The sequence below is a fragment of the Pipra filicauda genome, unplaced genomic scaffold (assembly GCF_003945595.2).
Source record: "Pipra filicauda isolate LSUMZ 115617 unplaced genomic scaffold, ASM394559v2 scaffold46_size3722508_pilon, whole genome shotgun sequence".
NCBI lineage: Eukaryota > Metazoa > Chordata > Aves > Passeriformes > Pipridae > Pipra > Pipra filicauda.
The window spans coordinates 1,370,875-1,387,411 of record NW_024104609.1 but is presented as its reverse complement, the minus strand read 5'-3'; the positions used below and the strand labels follow the sequence as shown (position 1 = coordinate 1,387,411).

Below are 16,537 nucleotides of genomic sequence, written 5' to 3'. Positions count from 1 at the left end.
GTGCCATCTTCTCCATGCTAAAAGAAAGGTAGCAGGTTCCTGCAATGGAGATACTGAAAAGGGAGGCTCTTTGCCTGACACTGGGTTTGGAATGATGCTTGATCACTTCTGGGCAAGCCTTCAGAAATGAAAAAGATGTAGGTTTCTGTCTTCAGAAAAAGGTTCTGTGTTGGGAATCCCGAGAGTTGAACTGACGTTTCCACACAACTCTTAAGAGCTGCCTTAGTGCTGTACTGAAGCACATGCCTTTGTCTCATCATCTCCCTGCTGACTAGTTAAAACTAGGTGCATAGTCACTACGCTGAGACAGGGAACTCCCCACACGGGGATCCTGGTCTGAGCTGCATAATTTCCCCCCTCCCCGTACTGGAAACATGAACATGGGGCCAGGGTGCTGAGGTTGACGCTCAGCCTGGCAGTGCCAAGCAGGCTGCTGTCTGAGCTGCATCTTTCATCTGTCCTGAACCCTGAGCAGACTGTGGGCAAGGAGGGAGGAAAGGAATAGTTTGGTTTTCCACCCAACCTTTAAAAGGTAAGGGACCGCAAAGCACGAGAGTGAGGGCTGTGGTTCTGCTCCATCTTCTTCATCCTTTCTGGCATATGAGCTTCACTTATGATCAGCCCAAGTCAGGCTGGAGAGTAGGGCTGGACTATGCCCCTGGGGCTGGAAAAAACTTGATCTGTAGTCCTCCTTTGCTTCAGCATCTTACAGTACTTGGGTAATATTTGAACAGTAATGGACAAATGCTGCTTCTTGAAAAATTTTCTTTCCTAAGACAATATGTACAAATGTGCAGGGACGCTTGCTGTGAATCTGCTCAGTTGTTTTGTGGTATTTTTGGGATAACCAGGCCCATATGAACAATCATCATTACATCACAGCACATGTGATGGCAAGGGATGGTGCTGTCTTGATATCTGCTTTCTTAGGGGCCAAAGAAATCCAGTTTGGGTGTGGGGGTGTAAGCTACTGCAAGGAAGCAGAGGGAAAGCCACCCACTATTCTGTTCCTGCCATGGAGCTGCATGTGCAACATGCTGGACACCTGCCATTCCCAGAGGTGGTCCTTGGCCTATGTCATGGTGTAGCACTGGTGTTTCACCCTCTTTTCCAAGGCCTGAGCCTCCCCATGCAGGGCTGTGGCAGGCAGGGTGCCGGGGGCAGAGCTCTGCAGCACAACGTGGAGCTTTTGTCTGGTGCTTCCCAGGCGACAGTTTCCTGTGCCTCTGGTCCCACTGGGGAGCGAGAGCAGAGCAGCCCTGCACTGGTACAAAACACAACTTTGCTGGTATAGCTGCAATCACACCAGGGAGTGCTTTGCCAGGGTAGTATATAGTTCCTGTAGCCGTTAAAAGCTCCTAGGGAAAAGAGAGCCTAACTGCAGGTGGAGAAAAGATAATATCACAGCTTCTGGTAGACGTCTGAGGTTTCACCCCCTTTTTCTTCGTGGCCAAGAAGTGCTGCTGAAGGCATTTGGAAAACAGTCAGAAACACTGACTCCAAAGGCAGCTATATTTCAACAGCTACAGCACATTGAAAATGGGCTGGAGAGCCTTTCCATAATCCCCTTGATGTTTCCCTGCCTTTCTCTAACTCACAGCTTCTGTGTGGTGGTGGTGTAAAAATGGACTGGCACAGGCTGTTCAAGGTGTGGGTGACATATATCACTCACAGGTAAGTGCAAACCAGAATTGCTGAAATTCTGGCTGAGGATGGGCTTTAGGCACAATGTCAGTTTATGATCTGAGTGGCACTAGGGCCAGTACGGTGTTGGAAACCATGAAAAATCTTAAATGTGTAATGAAATGTGGTACAGGCAGTTTAATATCTTCCGGCTTAGACAAATAGTGAAATATGAGTTCATATTAACAATGGATTAACAAAGAACTTGTATTTGTAGCACTCTGTAGTCTATTGGCTCTTATACACTGAATGATCTTTGCATTTAGCTTCGCTACATACCCACACATCCAAAAAGCATTGAAATACTTAGTCAAGAAGTAGCAACCAGTACCCACAGGTGAAGTATTGTTTGTGTAGGCAGCTTTACACATTTGTGTTCTATTCAGTGCTTCTGTAGATACTTGTCTGATCTATCATCTTCAGTGAGGGATCACTACTTTCGGTCAGGTGCCTTGGAGTTTTGGAAAAAGCAAGTGCTTAGGCAATTGCCTCCCAAAGAAAGGCACAGAAAAGAAGTTTGGGGACCGTTTGAGGGAGTGAGCAACCAATCACTTTTTGCTGTAGCATCTTTGAGTGGACTGGGGAAGGTCACCCTACTAAGCAGCAACTGAGAGGGAGTATGAAAGGGAAAAATCAGGGGACCAAGGTGGGTGTCCCTCTACAAATTTCCTGCCCTCCAAGAGGAGTCGATAGAAAATCCACCCTCTGGCACCCACTTGTGCAGTGAATCTGCACATCCCATGTCCAAAGTGCACAAGTCACTTTCTCCTTCTGATGTCTAAGAGTAGACTGGGGTTTGGTGTGTTTGTCTGGCTTTTCATGTGTAAATCACTCTCTGATATGAACAATGAAGGCTTTTCCCATGATCTGCTTAGACAGTCTTCATGTTTTGGCCCACACCCTAGAGCAGGGAGGCTTCTGCAATCCCCTCTTCACCACCAGCTTTAGTTAGGTTTGACAGAGGTGCAGAGGGCTGGGGGTACCATGTCCTTGCAGAACGCTGTCAGCAGTCAGCCAGGGCAAGAACAACACCCTGCAAGTGCTGCCATGGACAAAAGCGCGTGAGCTCAACACGGGTATGGCCACAGAAACCCAGATGGTGGGAGCTGCAGCAGCCATGGGGCTTTGGAGCTGGTGGGAGTGTGGCATGTTCTTCATTGATTTGTCTTTTTTCTTTTCTCCCCATTTTTGCCCCTTGTGAAATGTTTTATTCTTAGTTTTACCTGTTTTAATTAAATTGCTGTCATCCTAATGATTGTAAGGCCCCTCCTCTGCAAATGGCAGCCAGGACTTGCCTTTTAATCTATCTGTTTGTGAGTTATTGTAACTTTCCTGAGGGCTTGGCAGAGTAGGTGACAGAGGGAGACAGGAGGTGTCCAAAGGAGAAACACCGAGCACCCCAGAAAGACAAGACAATGACTGATCACTGCCCCGGCTGCTGCAGAGCGTGGTCTGTGCTGCCCTGAGAACGAGCTGCAGTTTAACCACGAGAGATTGCTCTTTTCTGAGGAAAAACAGCAAAGCATTCCCCTGTGTCGTGGGGTGCCAGGGAGGAGGGGGCTGGGGCCAGGGCCAGCCTCGTGTGGTGCAGCCCCTCACACAGACCCCGCTCTGCCGGCCCTGCCCGCAGCCTCTGCCCATGCCGGCAGCGCTGCCCGCTGCTCGCCACGGCTGTCCCCTGCCTTCTGCCATCCCCGGCCATCTGTGTCCCCTCCGCGGGGGCTGCTCTGCCACACAGCACCATTGTCACTGCCTTGCCCACACTTGGCCCTGCACAGGGAGGTGGGTGCCTGCCATCCCCCGGCTTCGGCCTCATCTCTGCGGCCAGGCCGATATGACGCTGTGGGTCCTTTGTGGTGTCTTTTTTGATTTTGTAAATCAAAACTTTCATTTTGTTTTCGGAAGTGGGTTAGTTCCTTGCCGGATGAGGTAGCCAAGCTGCCCTGCAGTGTGGGCCGGTGGCCGGGGCAGAGGCAGCAGCCTTGGCGGGGGCTCAGGCACCGCTCGGCCCGCGGCAGCCTCGCCTCATGGGGATTTGGCCACCCTGCGACATCTGCGTGGGTGTCACAGCTGCCCTGTGAGAAACGTCACGCTTCAGTCCTGGTTCTGAGGGCTTTAGGGATGTCAACGCCCCCGGGGAAAGTGATGCCGTGAAAGCATTTTCGCTGTTTTACCCACACTTGGCTCTTACTGCTTTGTCTGTCTTTACAGCACAGTGCAGTCAACCTGCTCCAGCAGGTTGGAGAGGCGATGGTGAGTGTTACTGAACTGTGGGAGAATGTACAGATTAGGTTTTCTGGATTTTGCTCCTCCTAATGGTTCCAAACACATGTTGGCATTTAAAACCCTGTACAGCACTGATGGTGACCTCAAGAAGCAGGGACCAGAGAGAGAGTGCATGGTAGGATTTTGTGTGTGAGAAATCCTGCCAAAAGAGGCATCACCTCTTGAAAAAACCTTTAGCACCAAAATCTTTTAGTACCAACTAAAATCTTGCTTTGAACTTAAAAAAAAAAAAATTATCTATGCCTTCAGTTTTATGTGACTGGAAGAGGTACCTGGCCCCCAGTGTGATCCTTCCCTCACAATAAATGAGCGAGCAAACAAGCCCTCCAAGCTGCGCCTCCTGAAGCTGTGTCCCTGAGGTGCTGGGCTCTTCTTCCCCCGGCCTTTAATTTAAAGGAGAGGGAGAGAGAAAAAAACACCTTTTTTTTTCCTGGTTGGAAGCAATGCAATAAATAAGTGCATCTGCTTCCAGTTGCAATTTATAGGCACTGTTCCTCAAGAAATTGGCTTCTATGCATGAAAGCTATAAAGTACCCATGCCATTTGCAAAAGATACTGCGACTCCTGTACATTTTCTGGTTTATTCACAAGGTGTCTCAGTGTAAGCCTGCAAAGGAGAGAGGGTTAAGGGGGTGTGCAAATGAGCTCAGCTAATGCTTTTGTAATGGTGCTAAATGGTCAAGAGCTTCCATTAGCCTCAGGTAGCAGAAACAATTTGGATTGCTAAAGGGAAAGACAGTTTCACTCAAAGTAGGACCCAGAAACATTCAGAAGGGTCTCATGGCTTAAGACTTGGTCAACTATTGCATAATTTGTAATAGACATGCAATGTTATTATACATTATTACAGTGTATATCCTCAAGCAGTTAAACACTGAAACCTGGAAGATGAGGCCTTGACTGATATCAGAATGAGGTCTCGTACAGACAGTGGAAAAAGAAGTGGGTAGACTGAAAGGAGAAGGTGGGCAACATCTGACTGTGTCAGAGCCAGTGGATGCAGTGCATGAGCGTAATTAGTTTTGCCTCTCTCCATGGCTGGTCTGATAATGTCTGTGACGTTTGCTCGCTCATTTATTGTCAGTTAAGTGCAGAGTAATCCCTGCCCTCCATTTTTCATTTCACAGAATAATTCCAGTTCTTGATACATTACATCAAAGTATATACCAACCTCCTTTGCTTTCTGGGAACTTCCAGAAAACTGCATCTTCTTTTGTGCTACTCTGCAAATGTGTAGCAACACAACCATTCCCTTGACTTCAAGTAGTTAAATGTTCGCATATGTCAGGCACTAGGATCAGAGCCTTAGGTAATCTGGATAACTTAGATAATTCTGGATAACTTGGCTGTGCATCATTAGTCGATGCACCAAGCTCTGGGAGAGGGAAAAACTCAAACAAACCGACCCCGAAACCTCGAAATATACTTGTGCATGAGAGAGAAATCTGGAGGGAGATCAGTGGAAAAAAGAGTCAACATGTCTACAGCTCATTTAAACTGCTGAAAAAAGTTGTTTCTTTTGGTTTGTTTGTTTGTATTTTTTTTTGTCAAAAATATTATTGAGAATAGAAATACAAAATTAGAGAAGAACCGCTGAGGAATCCAGAATATCCCCATGGCATGTGAAACCCCACTGGAACAAAGAACTAGGTGCTGGAAAAAATATATATTCAAAGCAATGCGGACACATGTAAGCATCAGAACTGCAAATTGGGCCCGAAAAAATGACTTTCTCCACAGAGCTGTGTATGGTTCCTTTTCTGAGACCTATTGGTACGTGCTTTTCAGGCAGAGCTCCCCAGCTCAGCTGTGTGCTACTCTGCCCATAAGGGTGTTGAACAAATATTTTGTATCCAAGAGAGACTCATTAATGTCTTTCAAACCGGATGTAAGTTTCTCATTATTCTTCAGCATAGGTCTAGTAATGGGAACCTCCTCTAGAGATGCCCTACACAGATGTCTTTAGGCAATGTTGATGGCATGAAGCAGGAATTGTTTTCACTGAAAGATTTATGACCTTATAACCTTTCCAAGCCTAGGCAGTGCATGTGGACTGAGAAAGCAGCAAGGGGTTTCTGACTTCTGCACTATTCTCTAATCCTGACTAACCCAGAGAAATCATTTTGGTCTAAATTTTTGCTGTTCTGGGTCCTCAGTATGAGGAATGAAATGTCAGGGGTTTTTCAAAGGTACTGAATGTTTCTGACTGCTATTTGAATTGAAGGGTTTGAGTCCTTATTAAAAAAAAAAAGCTACCACCAGCCACCCACCCCTTTCCACCCCCACCCTCCCCAAGCCCATGGATCTTAATTTAGGGCTCCCCAAATCAGAAGCCACTTTGAAAGACATGCAGAAGCACAGAACAGCCGATAGATTTCCATATCCTGCAGGGTTTTGGCATGAATCCCCTTCTTTGGTTCCAGGCAGAAAAATACAAAGAGATGTCTGTGAATAGGACCTCACTGGGTGTCCAACCCTCTGAGTGAAATTTCCTGTGCAGAGGATGGTCTCGGCCTACATTTTCTAGTTATTATATAGAATTTGTTTCCTGCTAAGATAGAAAAAAATGTATAAAAACATAAAACCTTCAGTGAATTCCCACCTTATAGAGCTACTTCAAGCTGTACAGGCAGAATTTGTACTGGAAGAGTTGGCATTGAATAGGGTAGTTCAAGGGAGACACCAAAGCTCAGCAGAGACATCCTTTAAAAATTATTTGTCTTGTCTGCAATATTTTGTAAGTTGATCCGAATCAGATTTTTGAGTAATACCATTAAAGTCAACAACCAACACCCAGGATGAATCTAGCTCCTGAAGTGCCATTCAGGCTCCTTGAGAGACACACCTCCCAATGACTCCTTTAGCAGTCATTAAACCAATTATCATCCCAGTCTATTTCCAACAATTATCATCATAGACTTTTTGGGTTTAATCAGCTTTTTAATTGACCTGTGAATAAGACAGGAGATACAAAATCCTCCCCTGATACTTCAGGTGTAACTATTATACATTTAGCATTGCTGTGCATATGAAATAATTTACACCATAATACTGACCTGGGGCTGGGATATAAACAACAGTATTCCCATAAATTAAGGGTAAAAACAAATTAAAGACAGTAAATGAGAAGAAAAGGAAGTTGTAATCCATCAATAGAATGCCACCATGATTGGTGTTATTGCTTCTGGGTCTTCCTTGGCCAGCAAATTTTAGGGCTGGAAAAAGATTTTTTTTTCCTAAAACTGCGTGCAAAGCACGGAATAAATTGTAACTGATGCAAAAAGTTTCAACCGCCTCATAAGTGCTACGATTATTGAATTGAGCTGCAGAAATGTCTTCAGACAATTGCTTAAGACTTTAAAAAAAGAAATCAGCCATTTAGGCATATGTCCCAACTAACTTTTTTAATGCCACTTGCCTTGGTACAGCACTGCAAAGTGGCCTGAATGCAGCAATTTGCGGGATTTGGCACTGTGAGCCCCGCAAGCACTTAGCAAAAGCAATTGTGTAGCTCTATTGAAAATCCCGCATATCATGCTGTGGGGAGCCAGCACTTTTTATCTGTCGGCACTGTTGGTGACAAATATTAAAATAAAAAGTATGACACTATAGGTGCTTCAAAATTCAAACTGCAAGTTTCCTACTGCGGGACTTCTAACCATGTAATAAAGTGCAGGGAAGAAAGCAGAGTTCAGACCCCATGCTGTAATAAAGGCAAGGAAATCTTAAGTGTTCAAATACATAATTCATTCTCTTCTGAGACTTTCTACCAGGTTTCTCCCAGTAAAGATTTTAATTTGTGCCTAGCTGATACAATCTTTAATTTCTCTTTTGCCTCCAGAGACAGCTGGGAGAGCACTGGGGCAGCCCTGCTCTTTGCAGTGGGTGAAAGCAAATGGTCATGTCGGGTCAGGGAACTCCCCTGCAGCTGGCAAGGGTGACACAGCCCTGCAGGGCCAGCCCAGCACAGGAGGAGGAAACCCGTGGCTGCTGCTTGCTGTGAAAGTGCCTGCAAAAAAATCACCACACCAGTCAGTGAGCTTTGTTTGTTTTAAATAGGAGCACTTTGCTCCTTAAATAATACCTTAACTTCAAGCATCTCAAAGCACGTAGCTCACTGGCTGAGCCTCATCTCTCTATGGAAAGGTAAGACTCTGTTCCCACCTCTCCTTTTGCTGTGTTTCTTGCTGACTTGAAGACTCTGCTGCCATTTTGTTACACAATTTTCAAAAATAGAATTTGAAACACGTGACTTTAACATTTTTTTGTTAGCTATGATCTTGAACAATTATTTCTTTGTTGTATAACTACTTTTACCTGTACTTTAATAACATTTAAGTAAAGAACAGTGCAATAATCATAAGGAGGAAGAAACTAATGAGAAATTAGAGACACCTTTGTGTGTGGAGGTACACATAAGCAACAAGTTACTGAGAAGTTATTGACCATATAAATAAGCAAATGTATCCATGTTAAAAGTCCAGTGAAATCACTCCATTTATACCAGGGATAAATTTGGCTCAATTGTGAGAAGAATGTGTGCATCTCACTCTGCAGTGGTCATTTGACCTAAATTGTGTATATTGATCTGTGTGCTCCCCCGGTGTTAGCATGCCAAATTGACTGGATTTCATATTCAGATGTAAAACTACAGCAAAATTGGCTTTGACCTATTTACAGTTTCTAATCCAGCCTCTTAAGTCTAGTTGTTTTCTTTCTAAGCCCTGGTCTTTTTTCATTCCTTCTCTAAAGCCTTCTTAGTGACAGACATCCATCTTATCCCAAAACATGATCCCTGGTATATCAATGCTTTAGCATTCAATGCTGTAAAGACAGTTTTCTTAGCTGTGGTTTGGTCTAGACAGGGTTATTCAGGCAGCAATGTTTGTAATCATGGGATCTGTGCACTTGTGCTATATTTCCTAGGATGAAATCCAGAGACAGTTTGCGAGTTCAATCTTTAAAACATTTTTATTTTAATAATTATTTTTTTTTATGAAACGGTAAGAAAAATTGAGCCCCTGTAGATCTTGCTGAGAAGGCTCCTATGGATGTTGGGGAAGCCAGAGCTTTGGCCTGCAGGTACAGGCAGTGCCTATGATAGGGGAGATCATGTTTCCATTCAGGTCTCCAGCAGCAGAGGAGAGTGGATCAGCAGCTGCAGCAAGGTCCTAGGCACAGGCTCCTGCACTTTTCCCTGGGGTAGCACAGCAGGGCTATCAAATGGCAGAACTGGGTGCCACCAAAGCAGGGTCTGGCCCTGTCAACAAACTTTCTCTACAATGCCAGCTGCTCTGAGGCAGTGCTTGTCCTCAGACCTTGTGCCTAGGCTTGCTCATTCAAGAAAATATTAACATTACTCCATGCTGCTTTTTAACAGCTCTTCAGGGTTGGGAGAGTTAGCTCTGATCCCTTACTGCAAGAAAGACTACTAATTAGGTGCACGAGCCTGGTGCAGCTGGGTCGAAATGTGTTAAAACAAACAATTAAAAATTAAATAAAAATGAAGCACCCTCTGCCTACTTTAGTTTAGGGGAAAGGTCTCTCTGACTCTACCTGCTCTGAGGCTACATTGAGGCTCTTTGACTCTGCTCTGAGACTTGCTGACACTACTGATTCAACACTGTATCAAGACACTCCAACTGTGATCTGAGACCTGGAGCAGAGAGGGAGCATCTTGACACAGTGTCAAAACAGTAGTCAAGAGCGCATGGACGCAGCACTGAAAGGCTTTTGTCTCCCAAATGAAAAGGAACTGGATTATTTTCATCTTTTTTCCTTTTTTTTTTTTTTTTTTTTTTTTTATTAATGGTGGCTTTCTCTTAAATATAAAAACCTCACAGTTTATTTGCAGAAAGAAAGGATAACATATTTCCTCCCCCCCCGCCTTTTTGTTTGATAAAGCAAAGTGACAGACAATGGCTTCACTATACAATGCACTTCACTAAAGCTTTGCTTTACTTCTTCAGCTTTGGAGAAGTAAAAGACTATATTTGAAAATTCTTCCAACTCAGGAGCCAAGAGGGGTTAATCCTTTCATGACACTGAACATCAATCGTCTGTATTTTTGTGTGTTTTTGTGTTTGTTTTATATTTTGGAATTGTCTTTTTGTACAATAACATTCATTTGATCTGACTAATAATTTTGGACGTAGCATTGCTCATCACTCTGCCTACAAAATTCAAGCTATGGCTTTTGGTAAGAATACCTATGAATTCAGATATCTGAGTGTTGACCAATGTTCAACAGAAGAAATTAGTTCAATTGTCAGAATGTGGTGATGCCTGCTGAGACAGGTTTCTTTTCTGCAGATGAGATGGTCTTAATGTTACATGGACTGTGACTTTATAACAGGTTAAATTCATTTATTTAAAAAATGAGAATATAGTTGAATTTATGTTTCCTTGTGGGGGTCACAGGTACCAAGGAATTAGCAAAACCATCTACTGAATGTTTTATAGATGGTAGTGTTTTTGCTGAATGTTAAATGAAAACAATCCATTAAAATAAAAAATGAAAATTCTTTTTGTTTCCTTTTCCTCTTGGGCCTTCCCAAAAGGAGGTCGACACCGACCCAGTTTGAAAAATACTTACCTAAGCCAATCACTGCCCAGCATGTATTCCCTTGAGCAACTTGAGTGGGCATGATGCCATCTGAACAGATGGGCATTACTGTAGGCAACCAAGAGACCATGCATGTGAATCAAGTATGGGTGTTTACAGCATCATTTCCCTGATGAGAATGTCAAAATGGCAGCCCAGTCCGAGCCTTTGGCTCAGTTCAATTGCATTTCACTAATTCAGCTCTAAAATGGACAACTTCATGAAATAAATTATTAACGTTAAGTTGGGTGGTCATGATTTTACTTCATAGAACTGGACAGAGTAAGTGGGTAATGGACTTGCTGGAAATAACATGCCTGACTCCTGCCTGGAGCAGGAGGGCTTGTTCTTTTGTAAAATCAGGGCAAAGGAGCCCCCACGTCTGTGTGAGGTATAACGTAACACACAAGCAGGCACACCCATGCTACAGATGTATTCCAAACTGAAAGAAACAATTTCACAATTTTTTAGGAAAGCATCTTATTTCAATCAAAAAAAGGGAATTTATATGCATGATGTATTTGAATAATATACCAGTGCGAGGTCAGCTCCTTAAAGGTGCACATATTAAACTAGGATTTCATTGCTGTCCTGAGGTGAGGTGCACATAAGTGGTGCTACATTTTTGAGCCCAGCACTCAGTGGAACTCCTGTATCTGTTGAATGAAGTGATTTCTACTGAATTATGGTTGGAAGTTCTCTACCATCTGTTACAAAGAGAACTTTAAGTACAGAAATAAAGACTGGAATTTGAATATTAAATCAACAAGTTTATTTACTTAAACAAAAAGGGCTGTATGTATCCTGGAAGCTTGAGTTAAAGAATGTGTCCGAAATACTGCTATTATTTTATTTTTCTTTTGGTGATTGGTTGTATTTTCTTTGCACCAGCTTCTGTGTGATTGTGTAATTCTAAATTGTGTAATAATAATTTGATAATCTACACAACTTTTTGCTTTCCTAAGGGTGTAGTCAGCCTGAATTTGAAGAACTGGCAAGCTGAACCGTCAGTATCAGGTATGAAATACTTGAATACATATTTCTTTCAGGACTAATGTAATATCAATAATGGCTAAAACTCCCAGTGTTTTACATTTGAATTATTTGTTTCTGGTTTTGTTTGGGTTTTTTTAAATAATCTAATTTCTGCTTGGGAGATTTCTAGGAAGCATCTACTGAGTTTTATAGGTAGTCCTATCATTTAGCTGGGGAATTCAGGAAAGAAAAACAAAACCAGTTTTTCAAAAACATAAGATTACAATGAAAATAAAAATATGCTTTTCTAACACTTGTTTGGAACACAGAGTATCTGGAGTGTGTCTCTTTCTGTATGCAAAATATTTCACATTTTTCCTTTCTTATTTCAAGCTATCAAAATCAACCTTTTCATTCGTCTTCTATAATGTGTTATGATGACTCTGACTTCCGCCATTAGACTTGCTAAAATGCTCTGATACCTTCTTTTTCATTTTCTAGGGAGCTTAATGTTTATTTTCTTGCTCAATGTCATGGTAACAGAAACACTTCCTTTATATTACAGCTAAGTTTGTGTTTTAAATACAAGCAGGGCAGGTTGGAGACTGCTGTATATCCCATGTGGAAAGACAGCACTAGCTTTCTGGGTGCCAGCACATACTCCCAGCTGTTGCTGTTGCTCCAGGGTCACAGATGCAGCTCACACTGAATCGGTTAAAAATGCAGTAGCTATGCTTGGGGACACAAGCTCAAATTTTCAGGGCCTGATTATTCTGTTGGTTTCATATGTGCAATTCCCACTGAAGTCGGCAGAAGCAGTACATGCAAACCTGACAGACTAATTTGGAGCCCAGAACTGCAAAGGATGTAATCATACATTTGATTTCTGTGAGTACTTAAGTGTAATTCTCACCCATCTCCATGACATTAGGATTTACCATAGCTTTTAAGGATTTTGATGGAGCCAAAAATATTAGGTTACTTCTGATATTTTATTTTTGATGATCAGGAGACAAAAAAGAGATCTGAAGTGTATCAGCTCATACTGGACAAGCCCAGAAAGAAAAATGTGTTCTACAATGGTCTTAAAACTGAACTAAGAGCAACACAATGTCTGGCATATTATGTATGGGAAAGAAATGCGAGGCCCTGAGGGATGAAGGCGAACTAATCAAAGGAATAGCTAATGGCCTAGATGGAGAACAGAGAACAACCTGTTTCTTATGGAGCCCTTTCTGTTCAGAGGGCTGGTGTACAGACTGTTGGACCCTGAGCCCAAAGTCTGTATGATTTTATCCAAAACGGGGCAAATTGAAGGCACACTTTTTCATGTCTATTTATTTTATTCCTTTATCAGAAACAGACAATGTCTTCCACACAGGGAACACAGACAAGCATTGGGGCTGGACCACCACTGTCACATCTGCACAGGCTTCTACAAAATTACTTATGCCTGTACTCCCACAGCACACCGGGAGTAATACTGCCGGTCTGGTTTGCCTGCTGACTGATCAGCATCTCAGGGCAAATAAAATTGTCAAGTAAAATGAATTTGGCACCTGGATCATTAAAAGATGATCTGAGAAGGTGACCAGTAAGGTCTAAGCAAGCTGCCACTTATTCCAATAAGCAATGGAAACCAAAGACACCTTTAATGTGATGCTCCCAGTGTCAGTATTAACTCCCTTTCTCATCTGTTTTCAGAGTAATGGGACTGAGAAATCCAAGAAAGAAAGTGGAGGCCGGAATGATGCTGATTACACTGGAAGGTATGACAGTTGGTTTAACTACTGGAGAACAGAATTACAGACATCCATAGGAACTGAAGGAGCCTTACAATAAAAAGGCAGGGCAGAAAGGGCAGTCTGCAAAATGGAGAACACGAACGTCTGCTGTGCCCTCTCTCTTGAAGCCTACAGCTCTGGGAAAAGCTGAAGATACAGACTTAGGAATCCTGAATTTCTTTGGCATCCCCAAATACATTAATTAATATTTACAGGAGGTGAAAAGTGCTGTTTGTACTGTTAGGAGGTATTAATGATCAATTTTCAAACTGTATCATTTTCCTGTGGTAACAGCAGAGGACTATGCCATTGAAATAATCTAGAAGTTTCTAACCTGTAGCAGTAAAAAAATGGTTAGGCCAAGGCCAAGGGTATTTAAGGCTCATGAATAAAAAGGTGGACACAGTACTACAGGGCCTCAAGGATGAAGGGTATTTAAAGGTATTTAAAGATTTATTGATTTACATTTTCTGGGGTCTGGAAGAACTTGATTTGCATTGCTTTATTGAAGTACCTGGCCAGTGAAACACTGTGCCCCTTACAAGGTGAAGTTCTGGCATCAAATACCTAAACATTAGAATAGATGCTGTAAATGTCAACTGTGTGAAAGAGAAAGATGGTTCTCTGAGAATTCTGGAAGGCATGAATGCAGAGGAGGGGTTTGAAAGATGGCGGTGAGGGTACTTGGATTAGGAGAGGAGAAGCATAAACCAGGAGTGGAAAACATTGGAAAGAGAGCAGTAAGGGAGAAAAAAACCAATAGCTTGGTAGGGCCAGAGGTAGAGTGGATGGGGAGTGAGATTGCTGACCCCGGATTCAGAAATGATAAAAAAAGTTTGCTATGTTCCCATAGTCTATGCAGGACAATTCTTAGCATGCTTTGCAATATTTTTAATGTTGAATGAAATCAAGATGAGCAGAACAGACAGTCTGCATTCTTAGGGAGAGCAGTCAATGAAGTACAGCAAAAAAGGACAGTCTGATTTTTAACTTAGTGAAGTGAAAGTAGTGGTGGGATGTCCAGAAAGAAGTGTCAGAGATACAGAGGCAGACAGGGAGAGGGGACATGGGGAATCGATAAAATAAATATGCTGTATTGTCTTGAGAAGCATTAAGTTGCCTTGATAACTAGTGTGGATGAAGAGGAAAATACAGAAAAATATGAGTAGACTGATGTGTTGTGGGAGATTACTGGAGGAAAAAAACAGGGGCCAGTCAAAATGAGAATAAGAGGTTTGCTTTGGACAGAAATGAAGGATTTATGTTATAAAGACTGATGGAGGAAAACAAACTTGGTGAGGAGACCTCTTGGTAAGGTAGAGTCTATAGAAGCTTTCATAGTCAAGGGAGGGACAATGTTTACTATGAAGAAGAATTAGCCACAAATTAGCTTTTAGGGATTTTGGCAGTTAGGTATTAAAATCAGGTTCTAGTTTTGTGCCTGTATACACACACACATATATATATATATATGTGTGAGTATATATATGTATATACTCATCCCAAGGCTGTCCCTGAGCCCTGGTGGTGGTTCCATGTAAACCTCATGGCCTCAAAGTAGCAAGGAGGCTGTTCTGTGATGGGAGTTGCCCTCTGCATGTGTTTTGTACAGTATCTATTCTGGCTCATCCACTGATTTTAGGTTCCTGTTAGAGGCTTTTTCCTACAGGGAGAAATACATGTGGCAGACGTTTGCAGCGACACAAAACAGCCTTTCAAAAGAGGCTGCATTTTTTCAGTCAACCCAAATATGTTCCTGTGTGAGAATGACAGCACAAACCAACTGATGATGTGTACAGGCTTGTAGTGTGAATTTCTAGTGCATATATATATATATATATTCTTCAGTGAGGGACAGCTGGTTCTTACTGTTGTGTCCAGGTGTGTGTGTTGGCCCTGCTCTTTACAGAGGTTTGGATTCTCTATTGTGGGTAGCTTGTGTTTTGTCACTGGCCTTTCACTGCACCTCTGAGGTAATTCTGCTCAATTCTGGACAGGCCTTGATAGCACTTAATGTGCACCTGGCTACATGACCCCTACTCCCCTATCATGGGGAGAGATGAGTTTTCTCATTTCATGTGACGACAGTGATATGAATACTTGGTCTATGCTCATAAGATAGCATAGAAATTATCCACAAATGTAAATGTGGTTGTCCTTTTTCAACTAGGGAATAAAAGCGAGTCTCAATAACTAGGAAACAGTGCTAAGTTATTGATGCAGCATACATAAGTGTGTTTGCTTCACAGTAGAACTTGGACAGAGGTAGACTAATAAATACAAACTCAGATTGCTCTTTTTGAATGTGTTTTGCAGATGTTTTTATGTCATTGATATTTTTTATTTAATGCTGCAATTGAAAATACAATTTGTTCCTCAAGAAAGATGTTTCAGTGGGAGACTGCAACTAAAGAGTGTTAATACTGCACTCAGCTGTGACTCTGTGCAGATCCTGGCCTTACAGACAGATATGTTTGGATAGAGATTTGCACTTGTACTCCAGTGCCATGTCTTATTTCACCTCACTTGGAGTAGCTGCAGGTTCCTGGCAAAAGGGGCTGTGCTGCTTGTTTCTGCTCCCATTCTGCTTATTTGTGTGCCTTGCCTGTCCCTCTGCATAAAATCTACTGATGGTGTTACTGCAAGAAGGAGAAGGATTGCTTCAGCAAGCTGGTCTGATGGAAAGCTGTCCTCCTCAAAATTGAACAGAAACAGTCTTCTGTCAGGCAGGGGAACTGAACAGATTCATATAGTGATTGCCTGGTGTCTGTGTCCCATACAGTGGAGGGGCTGGAAATCTACTGCTGCTTGTGAGAAGAAAGTGTGGGAGCAGAACCATTCCTTTGGTGGTAGCCTGCAATTACACTGGACTGTTTATACTGGGCAGTCTTTTGTCACTCTCAAGGCAACTGAATGTGTGAGACAGGTCAGTATGTATTCATCCAGATTTATTAGTGCACATACATTACACAGCTCTTGGTGCCTGCACTGGAGACTTTGTGGAAAAAATTTTTGTGGAGACAAGTTTTATGGAAACAAATTTGAGGTGGGATTTGCTTTTGGTTTGCATCTTATTGTGTATAAAAAGAAAACCGAACAATTTGATAAATTAATTACAAACCAACAGTCCAATGGGTTATTAGTTTGCTTTTTAAAAAAAAATACACTACACCTGCTGCTAAACAGCTGTTGCAAAACTCTCATG

General features: G+C 42.5%; 1 long non-coding RNA gene across 1 annotated transcript; it reads left to right on the top strand.

Annotated features, from left to right (window-relative positions):
- Positions 1 to 3,859: 3,859 nt before the first annotated feature.
- On the top strand, positions 3,860 to 13,625 carry LOC113994421. Its single transcript, XR_005565405.1, has 4 exons — positions 3,860 to 3,936; positions 7,811 to 8,115; positions 11,539 to 11,590; positions 13,253 to 13,625. It is a non-coding gene; the product is annotated as an uncharacterized LOC113994421 (long non-coding RNA).
- The last annotated feature ends 2,912 nt before the right edge of the window (positions 13,626 to 16,537 follow it).